Source organism: Chiroxiphia lanceolata, chromosome 5 (assembly GCF_009829145.1).
Source record: "Chiroxiphia lanceolata isolate bChiLan1 chromosome 5, bChiLan1.pri, whole genome shotgun sequence".
Taxonomy (NCBI): Eukaryota; Metazoa; Chordata; class Aves; order Passeriformes; family Pipridae; genus Chiroxiphia; species Chiroxiphia lanceolata.
In genome coordinates this window covers 28,285,719-28,303,025 of record NC_045641.1, presented here as the reverse complement: position 1 = coordinate 28,303,025, position 17,307 = coordinate 28,285,719, and positions in this window count along the sequence as shown.

Here is a 17,307-nt window from a genome sequence, read left to right as displayed (position 1 = left end):
TGAAGGGTGGTACAGATGAACATTTTACTCACCCTTTTTTTGATCTATTGGAAACTCAGATTTTGAATCTTTCTAGTAGATGATCTGCAAGGGGTTGGTTTGCTTGCCAAGTGATATGTTCCTCTAATTCTGGATATATATAAAGATGTTACATTTCCTCTGCTTAAATCCTACTTTTGGCCTTTGGAAAGATAGTTGAATTTTGCTAGTATAAGTCTCAAATTTTCAAAATTTTTATTTAGTTGCTAATAAAAGTAAAGCTAAGGGTTAGGAAAACAATTTCTGTCATTTTATTATAAAGCTGGACTACACTGCATTTTTTACTCAATTATCTGAGGAATCTGTAAAGGTCTTACAAGGAAAATTGCATTTGTGACTTCCCAGGGATTGTTGCTGAGTACTGAGAAGTAGAATAGCAATATATCTACTCTAATAGATGTGCAAGTAAAAACATTGCCTAAGCTGTTTTCCTTTAATATCTTGATGTTATAAAGCTACTCTGCATTGCTGTTCCCTCATGGTCCACTTTGATAAACAAAAAGAAGAGTACAATATTGATAAGACTGAATATACAGGAAAGACAAAAAAGGGGTAATATACCCATCAACTTTTCTATAACTGCTTGGGAAAACAGATGGCCCTCATAACCATGATTGTACCCACTTTGTTTCTAGCCGTTATTCTGTGTCTTTGCAGAACTAGACTTTGCAACTGATAGAACCATCTCTTTAAAGATGCAACTTTCATGTTCAGATAAACTGCTGATGTATTGCAACTCAGTAAAGCCTAAGGTCTTAATTGTATATCTGATGAAACCATAGAAGCAAGACAAGAATAATCACCAGGGCAAAACATGTCATGGAAAAGAGAGATGAGTCATGTTTTTTCAATTCAACTGTAAAAAAAACCCCAAACAACAAAACTAAGCAAACAGATCATAGAATATTTTAATCCATATTTAATGTAATCACCCTTGTAATCATTTGACATCCATAACTTTAATAGGGGTAGGAATATTCTTCTTCCTAGTATTTCTATGGAAGTCTTCCCTGAAGTGGTTGTATTGATGTCAACTTCAAGTTGATTCAGCTGGAAGCAACAAGAAAGTCCTGAAACAATTAATCTGAAAGGCAGGATCTAGGAAACACAGGCCTTTGCTTTGATAGCTCTAATTTGGCTGAGGTGTAATAACTAATCAATAACCATCTGCAAGGATGAAAAAAAAGAGGTTTTCAAGCCTAATGTATAATTAGCAACATTTCCAAATGCAGATCCCTCTACAGTAAACATACAATACTTTTTATAAAAATTAATGTTACTTTATTTTCATATACTAAGCAATTTTTATGCACACAGATCACATTGCTTTTCTCCTGGAAATGTAAAAAATTTCCTCTGCACATGGAAAGTTTCACACTAGGAGCTTTCTGTAACTGCTGCCTTTGGCTTTAGCACAGAAAGTAATAAAATGCAGACCTAGCTAGAACACCAAGATACCAAGTATGTGTATTCAAAAATGGAATCAAACAGGAAAGCAAGTAATCCCTTCATTAACCTCCTAGATATTTAATAACTGAATTATGCATTTCATGTTTGCAAGCATTTAATTTACATGAACTTCAAAATAAAGCACTCTTCCTGCTTCAGAAATGGTACATTTTAATTTTTGAGTTTGACAGGTCCTAGGATAGGTAGTGTTTATGTATGGAATTGCCAACTTATAGGTCTACAATCAGCTTCACAAAACAGAAATGCAGGAACTAGAAATCTGAGCTCTGGTTTTCAGTGATTATAAAAGTATTCTTAAATATATGAGGCTTGTCATAGGCTCTAAAGAATGTTCCATGATTTGCTTTTCTAAAGCAATTCTTCAATAGACTAACAAAACTTTAAAAGAAATATTAATCTGTAGAACCTGTGAAATTCAAAGATTAAGAATGTGACTTCATCTTAAAATAAATTCTCTATTCACCCATGCCTTATCTCTGTAGCCAGAGAACCTCTACACCACAATTTAAAAATGAACATTTTAGCCCAAGGAATGGCATGTTTTAAGTAGTTCTGAAACTCAAATAGTGACTCATATTCTCCATTAGCTGACAAAGACCATTTAAATTGGATTTTTATGTCCCACACACCAAATTTACTGTGCAGAATGCTATGTAATTTCTAACTTGGCTATTAGTTTATAGAAAATATGTATGTAAGTATTTTAAACAGGAGAAAACATGACCTTCAAAAAGATGAAAAAGATAGATGTGGCATGAATTTGTATTTATGTATGTGTGTTCAAAAAAATACATTTATATTTTGAAAAATAAAGATATATACTTACAGGAAGATCCAGAGATGTAAGAATTGAAGATTTCTAAAACAATGTCTCAGGTCCCCATTTTTCAGTATTTTGAAATTAGATGTAAATTATGAATATGTATAAACTCATTTTTACCTTCAGCAGTTCATAAAAAAATCACAAGTTAATTTCCAGCTTCTGATTAAAAAATAGTGTGCTAAATAGATAAATGTTCTAGGCAGTAATTAATATGTAAACAAACAAATGCCATTTGGTTACTACTGTAACTACTGGATACAGTAGTTACTTACTTACATTTGCATTTTCTTGGTTAAAAAGAGTATATTTGCATATAACCATAGGCATTTTCACAACTCACAAAACTTCTATCAGAGACCTACGTGAACGAAAGAAATCTAAAAGTCTTTTTAGGAAAATACCCCTATATTTAAATATAGTTCAAAGATTCTTCTGTTATATCTCCAGAGTATCCAGGGAGAAAATATAAAAATGTTTCCCAGTCACTCTGGTTTCTGCTTTACCAGGCCTAATTTTACTAGGACCAAATTGCCCTCTATCACCCGTATCACTGTACCACCTATAACAGTCTGACCTTACATAACGGAGACTGATTTGGAAGACTCTGTGTGCACCATGCTAGAGCTCTCCCCTTGTGATTCATGTCAGCCCTAGAGGTGGGCTTTGGGCTCTGCATGTTCAAGGATTCCTTTGCTTAGGCTTGCTTACAACCTGGCACAAGGCATCGGTTGGATACAAAGAAAACAGATAATTTTCAGCTCAGCTGGAAGGTTTAGGTCATGTTTCTAGTATATAGACTAGCCTTAGACATCTCATCTTCATCCATTTTCTGCTGGTGCAGAAATGATTCAGTAGCTGCAGTGACGGCAATGGAATGCAGTATCTCTTAATAGCAAGCACATTCAGGAAGCCAGTTAAACTGGCATTAATAGCCCTTTTTTTGTGATGTAATGCAAAGCAGATAGTATATTCATGATTTTGAACTTACTAAAATTAAGGCTAGAATAATACTTGAGAACTATTTCCTCAGGCAAGTTCAACTGTGTGCTTATGTATACTTCATCTGGAACAACATATTCTTCTTCTATTTAGAGATTTATAGCTACATAAAAGAACTGTAATTTATTGACAAAGTGTGTTGATCCATAAATTGAATTTTACAATGATAGAATGTTTGTCTTGAGATACAACAAAGAAAGTACTTACTACCTTCTAGCCTGTAACCAATTCTAGATTTTACTATGAATGTTTTTGACAGGTACAATATTGAACCTGCAGTGAAAAAATTTTTCAGTATTGCATAATGTTCTACAATGTACAAACTAGTTTTTTCTATCTCTAACCATTGTATAAAGAGAATTCTTGTTTAAAAACCCTTAACTCAGTATGTTCAAATAAAATAACACAGAAAAATTATTTTATTGGATTGATACATTGAAATGCTGTATTCCTTAATTATTTAAAACTTGATAACAAGTTAAAAGATTCAATGACACTAAGACAAGCCTTGACAAGTAAAACAGATTCACTGCACACTGCCAACATTTCCGAACTCTGAAATGCCCACAGGGGCTGCTTTGTCTCACCTTTATTCAAGGACTCACATATTTCTATATCATTCTGTAAATACTGTGGTAAATGAGACACACCAAAGGTCTGAAAGAACTGAGCTTCAGGTCTAAGCCTTGCTAATGCAACCATGTAGACATGTAGATCTGACTGATTTTTTTTATTCTGGAAGCACTGTTGTCAAGTCTGTCAGCATTTCACAGGAAGAAAAATGACAACATATTTTTTCTGTGATATGTTCTATGTATTATTAGGTGGAGGCTGGGACAGGCTTTTTTTTTTTTTTTTTTTTTTTTTTACATTATCTTGTTATATCCAGAGCTTTCTTTTTCTAGACAAATCTCCAATAATGCCTTAAATATCTTTCAGGGAACATGGCATCATATTTTACTTGATCTCCGGGTTTTTTTTTGCCTGATATTTTGTGTCATTGCCAAGACTATCACTATCCCAGTTTATTTGCACTATTAAAGTGCTCAGGCCTAGACCTTGTCAGCTGAGTTCTTATCTGATTATCAAGGCCTGAGGGGTTTTTTTGGCTGTTAGCAATTTATCTCACTGCAGACAGAGCTTCCAAACTGTGAATCTTTGCATATATTTGAGTCTTACTGAGTTATCTCCAGCTTGGCTGACTGTCAAAATGAGAAAATATTTAGTAAGTTTGAGAGAAAATAGAACTTCTTCTTTCAAATGTTGACATATTTCCCATGACTCTTACCACTAATTGATCTTGTCATGTGAGTGTTATGCTATTATAGTTTCTGCAGTGTAATTCAAAGAAGGAACTAGGAGATGTTTTTCATGATTTTGAAGAGGAAGCTACTATTTCCCACAATTTTTTTTTGCCAGTTCAGAAAAACATTTCTATTAAGCATTGTATTCCTTTTTTCAGCATGTCACTTCAATTTCTACCTGTAATATATCACTCTATTATAATGAGCTATTGATTCATTTAATACACATATATTTATTAATGCCTGTAAAATACAAATATAAAATGAAAGACATAAAATATGTATGAAAAATCATTTAGGGAGGCAATCAGTATAGATAAAGGAAAACTCATGTAATGAAAATATGTGAGTGGGAAAATTTCAGACATACTTTACCCTGTACAGAAGTATCTGAGTGAAAATAAATAAAATGTGGCATGAAGTTCATTAATTCTTTACTTTCTTTCCTTTTATCAAAAAAGTAATAATAGTAGCACTTATACAATATTGTGTTTAGATCAATTTCAGTGTGTCAAACCTTTTTTCACACAGGATTTTATTTATTTGAAGGTTGTTCCCAGTGGAATGGGAGGTACAGACTTCTTTTTTGATCTAAATAAGAAAAACCCAATAAATGACCTAATGAAATGGTTGTCATAATAATGTAGAATAAGGAGTAAATCTTACATCCCTTCAGATGACAGGAACCCTGCTTTCTTGTATCATCATATAGACCCTAGACATACCTTCCCATGACAAACCTGCCCATGGAGAAAAGTTCTTCCTTTTTTGGTTATTTGAGCTACTACATGATTTTCTTACAATAAAACAATTCTATTAAAAATTTCTACTGTCCAAAAACAAGTTCACATGAGCACTTGCTGCACTGTTACAAAGGCAAGGCCACACAGGTGGCATGAACTCTGCTACCAAGTGGGCGATGCCTTCGGTCTCCCCCATTACAGTGAACTTACTGACCTCATCACACAGCAGCCTGAAGGCCATGCTGGACACAGCCCAACACAGTAAAATGTACAATGTAAAATATAACATTTTTTATGTGTTACAGGACAAGAGCCAAATCCTTATTATAGATTTACTGTAAATAGACTGAATGCTATGACTAATAAGAGCTGATTTAAGTATGATTCTAAGGTCAAAGAACTTCAATGCTGAAATTCTCTGTCAAACAACTTCTTACTGAAATTAGTGGTACAAATAAACCTGGAGAACAATAATTTAAAATAATTCAATATACTAAAAGGGATACTACAAGTTTGTATTAAAACATAAATCTGAAATGAAAATATTTATAGCATTGACTTTCATTATGGGGCTTCAGATGACCAAATTTTATTCACACTCTGTTATTTCGTTTTATCTTGTCCTTCTTCTTACCAGTCACTTCCAATCTCCTATTCTTTTTACAGCCACTTTCATGATCTCTACCATACCTTGTAAACAGAGTGCTCTGCTCAAGCTGCACTGCCCTCTACAAGTTTTAGCAGATTTGACACAGCCCACCAAGTACACACTTGAGTAACAATACCACAACAATGTCGTATAAGTTTGATTATAGTGGGTGAAATCAGTTGAAGTGTGCAACGTTGTGGTGCTGTAAAACCACTAAGTCGTGTAGTAATAGAAATACTCTCTGGATCTATGCGAAAAGAAGTCCATGTGGAAGCAAATTAGCAAGGTAGGGAAAGAGTAATTAAAAACAAAAAGCTAAGCTTCCAGTTACCTTCTTTTCTAAATAAGTCTAAAGAAATGATGGTTATAGCATTAATGGTTAAGAGCAGCAATAACTGCCGTATGTGTCACATCTTTCTGTGACTTCTTCAGCAGCAGAAGTATATGGAGCAGGAAGCTGTGCAATAAAGGATGGAAACTGACTGTCTAGACTGTGCCTGGTGCAGGTGTAGCCAGTGAGAGCGAGCACTGACTAGATAGGATATTTACTGCCTTGGTTTTTAGCAATGTGGGAGAAAAAGTTTCTTTTTGATGAAGAAATAGATTAATCTCCAAACACTGAAATAAATTAAGGAAACTGTGATGTTACAAGAAATTCTAATTTGTAAGCCTAGCGTATCTTCTTAATTTAAATCATGTAAATTTGGACTATATTTGCTGAGGATAATGTAATAACAGTCACTGTGTCTGGGAAAGAAATCTGGATCCTTATTCTAGGCCTCAGTCTTCATAAAATCAAAATGCTCTAAAAGCTAGAACGTAGGGTGGAAAAGTCACAGAATGTATTACTAGTTATATGCCTTCTGAAATATTCCTACAAAGATATCCAACAATGTGTTAATTGCTTTCCTTGGAAAACCTGTAATTCTATCTCTTCTGTGTATTAAATGTCAAAGTGTAGATGCAGTACTTAAAATCATTTGGCTCTGACTCTTCAATTACTTCTTTAATTAGACAATCCAGTTGGCATATCTAAATTTTTTACTCTAAAAACCATAGATTGCTATATATGTTTAAAACTTCATATAGAAAGTGAAGTACTGGAATCAATGTAAATGGTGTATATGTTAATTGAAAATACAGCTATTTAAAACTATTAATGATTTGGTTACAGGAATTCTGGGAACTTGATGAAGATGATACATGCAGATATTTCTAAAAGTAAGGGAAGTGTTTATAAGGAATTCCATGTAAGGAATGTAAAATATTCTCGAAAACTCAGTAAACAAGAGTCAACTGACAATTTAGTTCCCTAAAATTTGCTAATTTCACAGAATGTATAATGAACACCAGGTCTGTAGAGAACATTATGGTTTTGGCACTGTGAAAATTTCAATTTTCCAGTATGTTAGCCTGTCTTTTTAAAGTTAATGTTTTGATATGCTTCAATGATCCACTATATATCCTCCAATAATATTATAAAATATATTGAGAAATTAATAAAGAAAAAGGCAAAAGAAAAAATTAGGAAAAGAGATAGGTAAATTAGTAGACTATAAAAAAGTGATAAGAGATTACTTTGCATAAACAAATATAGAGAAGATTACATCATTAAGAGACAGATAGGAAGTAGTATATGCAAAACATCAAGATATAAGCAGAAGTTTCAATCACATTTAATTGTTTTTCAATCAATCGACTTTCTCCTCCCAAGCCTAGGAAAGGCTTGTGATGCCAGAAAAGAAACAAATGATGTTCAAAGGCAGCTTTAACCCTGTGGCTTCATTTATGCCTGTAAATTAAGGAGTTCCAGGGTCCAGCCTTTTATCCTGAAGCCAGCTGGCATAGTCTTGTGTAGGTCTCTAAAACTCCATTATTCCCTGGAAGAGGCTGGTCTTTTGAGGAATAGTCACTGGCTAAACTCCAGATGATGCCTCAACTTTTTTTGGGAAATACTCCCTGGCGCAGGTCAAAAGAAGGACTTAGTACTGAATCCATAGGACAACAAGATGGTCATTTGAGCTATAGGACCTGGGCTCCAGACATTTTCAACTGATTTGTGTAGATGTAGCTCTTATCTTTAACCATGAAATCCCCTGCAAAATGCACTTTCCCATACTTGAAACTTATTTGGTTTATGGCTTATTTTCATTTTAGAACAATTTCTTTAATTTCTACCTTGTTATAATGTTGCTGAAAAGGTACTCGATAGCTGAAATTAACCATATGAATTTTGATGCCCTAAAATTCAGACTCATGCCTTAGTTTTCTATTTTTATTGATATATACTAAGAAGACAGAAAATGATTCATATGTAATAGGGAAACCATGAAGAATAATATTAACTATGAAAACAGGTGTTACAAACTTGTACTGAAAAAGGAGTGACAAAAGGCTAAATGATTTAAAAATCTCAAGATATTTAAACATGGATAATATTTTAGCAAAGGTACAACTTAAAATACTGATAATACAGGAAATTGATTGCATGCTTCTTTCTTATCTGTAATCTGCAGACGGTTTCTCTGGAAAAATTGTATTGTCTTGAATTTTTTGTTGTTGTTGTTTTGAAGTCACCAACCAAAATATATTCAGACTTCATATGTAAAGACTTATCAATATCAGAAACAGATCTGGAACAAAAGGTTTTTTAGGTCCATCACACAGCTTTCAGCAAGATTACTTTTACTCTTGATATGTTTTGATATTTATCTTCAGATGTGGACCAGACTTTAACTGTAAACACATCACTGAAATTGACATCACCAATCATCTTAGTTTCTCATGTGGCACAAGCTACTAATATAGAAAGACACAGTAGTCCATAATTACCACTGTTCTTGCTTTTATAATTGATAAGTGTATTAGTATATAAGTAAGTATGAGGGAATCCCCAACAGTAAATGAATTATTTAGTTCCTTGAATACTGAAAAGTTGTTTGGGAACATATTCCTGAAGATTAATTGTGCAAGAGTTCTGTATTCTCCATACACAGGCTGTGATCCCAGGACCACCATAAAATGCACCTCCATGAGTGGCCCACAGAAGTGAATGAACCTCTGAGTGTTATGAAATTCCAGCCAGTTTGTTTTTGAGTAGCAGGATTTGACCTGCTGCTGGGCAGGTAGGAAAACTGACAGATGCTGGGGAAGTAGAATCAGGGCAAGGGGTACCAATAGTGTCCACCTTTGCTATCAAAATCTCACTATTAACGCACAGACACACATCACACACATTACACTAGAAGTTTTTTTAAAATCACAGAACTTTCATAATGAGATATTTTAAAGGAAGAAGTAGGAAGTTTTAGAAGGAGTACAACAAAAATGAAGACTCTTCTAAATTTGATCCTGTATAAGGAAGACTCAAAGGGAATCTTTTTTTTTAATATTGAAATACTTTTGCTGTCATGCAAGCTTCAAAATTATATTTCCATTATCTTAGAGGAAAGTGAGCCTGCACTGAGATTTTGGAGCACAGTGGGGAAGCTAAGCATTGTTTGTGCAATATCTGCTGGAAGTTGTATGTAGACTTGATGAGCCTATCTGTCTAACCTGTTCTGTGCATGTTTCACAATTCTCTGGCAATTTCTCTAATGGGTTCTCCTTCCCTATCCTTCCTCTTACTCCTCTGCATAATACAGCATACTGAAAATTTGCATCTATTTTATGAATAATGTTAAGGTATCCATTGGCTTGGTTTAATCATTTAATAATGATTTTTCTATGCTTTAAAATGTAACTGGACAAAACTACCATACAAATCACGAGGTTGTGCATGCAGTCCTCTCCACTGCCAGAATCCACTTGCCATGAGCAAGTATTTTTCACCATTTCAGTTTTTCTTTGCCAAGGCATTTGGTATCTCGTGTTAATGTTAATTTCATTGTAGACCAAGAAAGCATTTAATTAAAGCTCTACTAAATACATGAGATGAAAACGAAATATTAGCTAGTAGGTGAGATTGAAGGATATTAAAAAATGGCCTTTTATAATGGAAAGAAAAAATACCATTTATCAACATTTTTTGCTACCTTCAAATTATTTGAAATACTTATTCAGTATATTGAAAACTTATTCAATGAATATGTAAATTTAAGAAAAAAATATTAATCCCTTTCAGGCTGGAGCTTTTGTGGAATCACAAAATATTGTACTTTCCTTATCTACAAGCCCTTTTCCTCAGTGTCCAATGTGATTATTTGTCAATTATTTCACTCTGTAAATGTTAATCTTTGATGGACCACAGATCTTTGAAATTTCATTTACCCCTCCATATTCTATTTTCCTATAGATTAAATTAACATAAAAAATAATGTCTTGAACAGAGTATTTTTAGGTGTGTTTTTTAAGCGAATTCATGGTATTTGATTTCTGTTGAAGTTAGTATATTAAAACAACAAAACACATCAGGAAGTATTTTGTTTTCCTGCTATCACCAAATCCCAAAGGTTTTGTTAGGTAAAAAGCACAACTGTTATGCAAGGAGGAGAAACCCAATATGTTTTCAACATTCAATTATTACCCAAAGACTCCAGCATGGAGGAAAAGAGAGAATAATTTTTATTTCTGTGTTCTATAAGTAATAAATTTGAATATTTAGAATAAGTATTGATTACTATTCTAGATGAGCTATGAAATTTGCATGCATTTATCTGAGAAACCAGTGAGAAGTAATTTTCATCTTAACCAGTTGTAGAAGTTGACTGAATGACACCCTTAACACGCTAAAAAACAAAAGGACCAACACCACACATAGGGTTTCTTGCAGTTTTAGCTTTCTAGCTCTAAAAATAATAAAGTTGTGGTCATTTTTTGATGTTAATATTTACTGTGTTATCAGTCTTGCTTCTGAAAAGCCTACATGCTCAGTTAGTGATAAAAATTACCTCAATCCTTGGAGATGCAATATCTGTTCAAATTTGGATGAATTGACATTAACATTACTATTCTATGACTAGCATGATTTTTCAGTATGTTTCTGTGCAAGGAAAAGCTGTCCTTCAATTCCCTATTTAGGGATTTAGATTTGCTATTATTATAGCTAAAACCAGAGTTTAACACTATATGTCTGTGACTATGACTGAATACAAGAAATTCACACAATGGGATCTACCCTTGGCTTGCTGCTTCTTGATAAGCAGACTTATCAGGTTTATTCTTTGGGACACCACTAATCTCCACAAGTTTTCCTAATAATATTCCTCCTGAAAATTTCTTCCATTCTTACACTGTTACCTGGACTGAAGGAAACTAGTGATACAACGGGTCAGATAAAGGAGAAAAGTGAGATTTTTCACTATGAACCAGCAGTAGGCACTTTTGGGCCTGGGACCAGAGCACAATGTCATCTACTGATTTCTTTCTAAAGTCTGTGTGAGCTTAAAGGATGTCCATATTGCTCATGGTGCTCCCCATTTTAGATACTGGGAATTATCTCACTGCATGGCAAAAGCTGCCATAAAAGCCTTTAAGTTGCACTGATCAAAAATCTTACTTTTTAAAGGCCTGATAGATCAGCAGTTGTGATAACCCTCCCCTGTAGAAACTAATAGATTAGGAAGGACTTGGTTTAGTCCTAGAAATCTCATTTGCCTCCTTATTGTTTCTATCAAGATTTACGTCTTCTGGAAGATGGGAAAGGGATGTAAGCAATATACTATAATTTACAGAAAAATTTTACAGCGAAACTAATTCAGCAGCAGTCCTCCCATCATGATCCTTACTTCAGAGAGCTGGATTGCACTTTCAGACTGTTGTCTGCCTCTTGCTAAGCAGATAAAGATCTCTTAAAATTATTAGGTACTCTGTTCTATTTGATGAGGTGCTGATAACTTTCCTGAAAATTCACTACCTTGCTGTGGTAGGCTCACATGGAACACACAGAACAGTGCAATTGTCTTTTTGGAGTTTTAGGTGTGAGGGGTTTTTTTTCATTTTGGTTTCGTTTATTGTGGTTTGTTGGGTTTGTTTGTTTGTTTGTTGGGTTTTTTTGAGAGCAATACAAGCAAGGTCTTTGAAGGTATCACATATGCAGACCTGTGGCAAAAACAGCACAGCTTTTAGATACTACTGGCAGAAAACACAATGCATTCTGGAAATTATTGTTTTTGCAGTAAGAAGTGAGGGGCTCAGGATATCTTAACTTCTATTTCTTGTTCTACATTGTCATCTATATAATTTTCTTCTGTATAAATAATAAAATTAATGTAGTGTAACACTTAGCATTCTGAGAAATAATGGGTACTGTCTAATGAGCTGACTTCCAGAGAGTTGCATTATGGTGGTCTTCAAAAAAAAAGAGATACAATAAGTACAGTGAAGAAGCCCTGGATAGCTAATAAAGGACTTGACTTGATAATTACTGTTCCCATGTCTGTATTAGAACAGGACTAGCCTTTCTCCTCTGCTTTTATGTTTAATTATGCTGTGACATGGTATGTCATTTCGGTGATATTTTCCTGCTCTTAAAAGTACACCGGAGGCAGTTTAATTGCAAGTGTCACCAAATACACATTTTAAGCAACATGAAGGAGGGACTGAAGGCTGTTTATTCATGTCTTTAAACTGAGTGGTAAACGGCTATCTTGGTTATATAATTTGTTTAGTGCAGGAGATACTGTCTCTTTGGGAACTCAATGAGACTTGCTGGAGTTCTCCTTTAGAAAACTTTTTGCAGGGCTATGGTACAATAAAGTGGATGCAAGTTCCACACTTAAAGAAACTTTCAACACATAGTCAGACTGGCATTGGAATAACATGCAGTGTCCATTTATCCTAAGTTTATTTCAGATTAATCTGACATAACTAAGACAATTATCCAAAATTAGCAAAACAAATGCATTTAACCCAGAGTCTCCGAAGGGAAAGTGGGCATTGTTGGAACAAGCTGAGCCAGCAGGACCTGTGTACACTTGATTAGAACCAAAAGGGAGTGTTTTGACCTTGGAGCTGAGGAAGAATGTTGGGAATTCTAGTTAACTAAATGGCAACACCAGATGCTGTTTACCGGAAGAGGTTAATAAAGGGAATGTATAGAGAGCTCTGTGGAGAATCCTGAAAACTGAGTGGGGGGGGTGTGTGTGTACAGTCCCATTCCTTCATTGTCAATAAGGCATTTGAGTTCTCTACATAGTGAGGAAAGAAATCACATTTGTGTCTTAGGGGAAGAGATGAAGGAGAAAGTCCGAGCCAAACTCCTGCTGGGATTCTCTGAAATCTTGCCTTTCTCGTCACTGTAGTCATTTCCCTTCTTAACTAAAACCAATGTGAAACTGCTTCACAGCCTACAGTTTATTCTCTGATACCAAACTAACTCTTGTGGGTGAGGACATCAGTGAAGGGTGGTAACCACCTTTTACATAATAACTTGTTGTTTGTAGACCTGGCCCGGGATGTAGGTCCTGATCAAGACATCATTTATGCCATCTATGTTCATATCTGTGCAAGGCAGTTAGGAACAACAGCCTCTGGAGCCTTCCAGCTATCTCACAGTACTTTTCTGCTCATTTGTTTCGATAGAGGTTTTGGTGGGTTGGTTGGTTTTTTTGTTTTGTTTTCCCCCCTCTTCTAGGTACATTTGAAGGCAGCACTCCTTGGAATTCAAAACAGTAAGGCTAAAGGCACTAAATGTGGTGAAAAATTTAGATGTTATCATTATAGATGATAACAGGAGGAAAGCACCTGGCTCACTCAAGGACTCTGAGTAACTCTTACTCAAAATCGTGTAACACCTAGTTTCTACTGAAGGATAGTACTACCCCTTATCTTTGTATGAAGGAAAATATTGTTCGGCGATTGCATATGATATGCATTTCAGTGTATAAAATATCATTTATGTCACTCCAGAAAACAGATACTGTCTTCCTAATAAGCAAAGGCGATTTTGTTCATTGCAGATAAGTGGCTTGTTTCCAGCTCCAGTCAAATATTGAACCTGTTTCAATCCTATTCAGTGAGTGATTTGTTTGTAGCCAAGTAGATGTTGGTTCTAGCTGAGTCCGGGCAGCACCAAGGCTGTGTCAAAAACAGCTGTGTATAACAAACATTGGAACTGTGGCAAACAGCACAGAAGTTCTGAATGGACTTGAATACACAGAATAATTTCTGAGATTGGAAAGTAGCAGAAATCTCCTGGGATTTATTTTTCCACAACAGAAATTGAGAGAAGGGCAGGTAAGTGACAATTCTATTTATGGAGAAGCAAGTTAAAGAATGGCTTTTGTCTGAAAGCCTAGAACTGAGGCTACAAGTTAGGTCAATAATCCTGGCAATTAGTTGATTTTACTTCCAGAAATGAACTGATTATCTTCAATTCAAGTGAGAGTAGGTGCAGCTATAAGATATATATATATATATATATATAAAAACTTTAAATCTCTTTCCCTTTCCTAAACTTCTCGATGTAGCATAAAAAGATAATTTTACTTTTAATCTGGAGTTTTTCTTATAACGAAAAAATTATTTCAAGTTGTCTGCATTTCCTTAGGGATACAATCTCAGGCAATGATGAATTCATTAAGGAAGTATGTCTCTCTCAGAGTTAAGCATTCAACAGAAAGTGGGGTCCTCAGTGGGGGCACCTGCCCACAGAGCTGGAGAGGTCTTTCTGGGGCTAATAACATGACTAGGAAGGGAATGCTCCTAACACTAGATAACTGGTTCAGGTTCAGCAAGAAACTGTGAGACCTGAAAGGTTTCTTCAGAAATGTGGTATTCTTTTTATCAACTTGGACCTTACTTCACAAATACAGTGTAAAAACCATATATCAGGATTTGTGAGATGTATTCTCTTGTATTAATTTGGTTTTGTGTTTGAACTGTTCCCTTTGTATTGTGTGTGATTTGCATATTTTGGTGTCAATAAAAAAAAACTCTTAAAGAATCATATATATTACTTAATTTCATTGGATTTATTTCTTTTATGCTCTAGCATATTATAAGGATCTAAAATGAATTTTACTGTTTATTTCACATTATTTGACTAGAATAAAGGGTGATTGTTAATGTTTGCACTATCTGCTTATCAAAACCAGTATAACTGTAATGGATTTCTGTGGTGCTATACCAGTTTACATGGACTGAAGATAGTGCCCCTTTTTTACTATGTTCATGCTGACAGTAATTAAGTTTTGAATCAAAATACTGATCCTATCACAACTGTGAAAGCCTCTGCACAGTGATTCCAGAAGTATACCAATCTCCATGTAGTCATATAAAATCATTTCTATATGTGTACTGGTTTGGGCTGGGATAGAATTAATTTTCTTCATAGTAGCTGGCATGGGGCTATGTTGTGGACTTGTGACCAAAACTGTGTGGACAACAGAGGGATGTTTTAGTCATCACTGAGCAGAGCTTACACAGAGTCAAGGCCTTTTCTGCCTCTCATCCCACCCTATCGCACCAGCAAGGAGGCTGGGGGTGCACAAGGAGCTGGGAGGGAACACAGCTGACCCCAAGTGACCACAGGCATATCCCAGACCCTATGGCACCATGCTCAGCATATAAAGCTGGGGGAAGAAGCAGGAAGGAAGGATATTTGGAGGGATGGCATTTGTCTTCCCCAGCCTCGAGATGGAGCCCTGCTTTCCTGGGGGTGGCTAAACACCTGCCTGCCCATGGGAAGTGGTGAATGAATTCTTGTTTTGCTTTCCTTGTATGCATAGCTTCTTTTTTACCTATTAAATTGTCTGTATCTCAGTCCATGATTTGTCTCCCTTTTACTCTTCTGATTCTCTCTCCCATCCCACCAGGGGAGAGTGAGCGAATGGCTACATGCGCTGAGCTGCCAGTTGGGGTTAAACTGTGAAAATTGCTGACATTGTCTTGAATGTATCATACTCTCACCCATGTTTTGTTTATATGGGTTCTGCAGAAGCCCAGAAGCTTACTCAACAGAGGAGGGAAAATGAAGAAAAGGGTTTCCAAACAATATAAGAGGAGGCAAGGTATTTCTTAAAAGTAAAATACAGATTTGTGTAGAGATAGCTTTGGATGAAGTAACAGTACTACCAGAACAAGGCAGCAAAACTGCTTTTGGCAATGTTCTGCCTTGGCTTATTTATCCTGCTTGTTTAAAAATTCAATAAGTGATATGACTCTCCCATTTTTGAACAAGTATGTTCAAAGCTAGTTTGAGTCTGGAGAAGTGGTTTTGCATCATATCAGCCCCAAAAGGCTTGCAAATGCACTTGTCCATGACAATTATTAGTGAAGCAAGTAATCTAACATGAGGGAAATTGAAATACATATTCTCAAGCCTCAAATTACTTTTGCCATTAGGAAAGTTACTGCTCAGAAATGTTAGACTGCTGGGATTTTTCTAAATGGTGGTATTGCTGTGAATTAATAATAGTCTTTTAATAAGTTAATGTGGTTTTGGTGACATTCTTTTCCATAATCGGGGGATGAGGTAGCAGTGGTATTTAAACCTGGGGGGAGGACTACTATACTTGTAAATATACTTAGTGGTATCTTTTTAAAGTTTCTCAGTTATAATCCCTGATGGAATTATGTTACATTATGTAACAATGTCTATGCTATGTAAATTTAATTTCTGCACACTCTTTCTTACACTCCTTTGAAATGCTTCCACATAGCCCTTTGCACAGTTTATCCTCTGTTACTGTAATTACTTTTTATGTTGTCAGCAAGATGAGCAAATGGGAGTCAATGTTTTCCCTTTCTGTCCTCCTCATATTGGACACTGGTGTTGCTTTCTGGGCTGAGATAGAAAGCATACTGCAAGGAATTTGAGTGCCATGAGAAAACTGCTTTTCTTTTGACTTCATTGGTATTTTTCTACCCTCACAATCTGGGAACAAAAAGGAATTGTGGTTCTGAGCTATATTTTTCTCTTTTGATAATATCCTTTATTCAAGGCCTTGGCTAAATGCCAATATATAGCCCACAGAACATTGACATATTAGCAAGTTTCCCCTAATTTTATTTTTAATAAAGCAACGTATATGTCTGTCCTCTACTGTCCTACTTTCTATTAGATATTGCAGTTGTATCAAAGAAGGCACCTTTTCCTTTCTCTATGCTGTCCCGGTAAAAATACTGTTTTTCTTCTTTATTGTGAATGTGGATAGAATATAATTGATCTTGTTTTCTTGCTTTTGGAGAAATACTGACTTCATTTGGTCTTCATGTCATTTTCTGGCTAGTAATATGGAAACAAACCACCTAAATAAAGAATCCCCAACAGACTTACTTCAAAAGGATATCTAAAATAATGAAGATGAAAGACTGATGCTGAATATACATATATTAAAG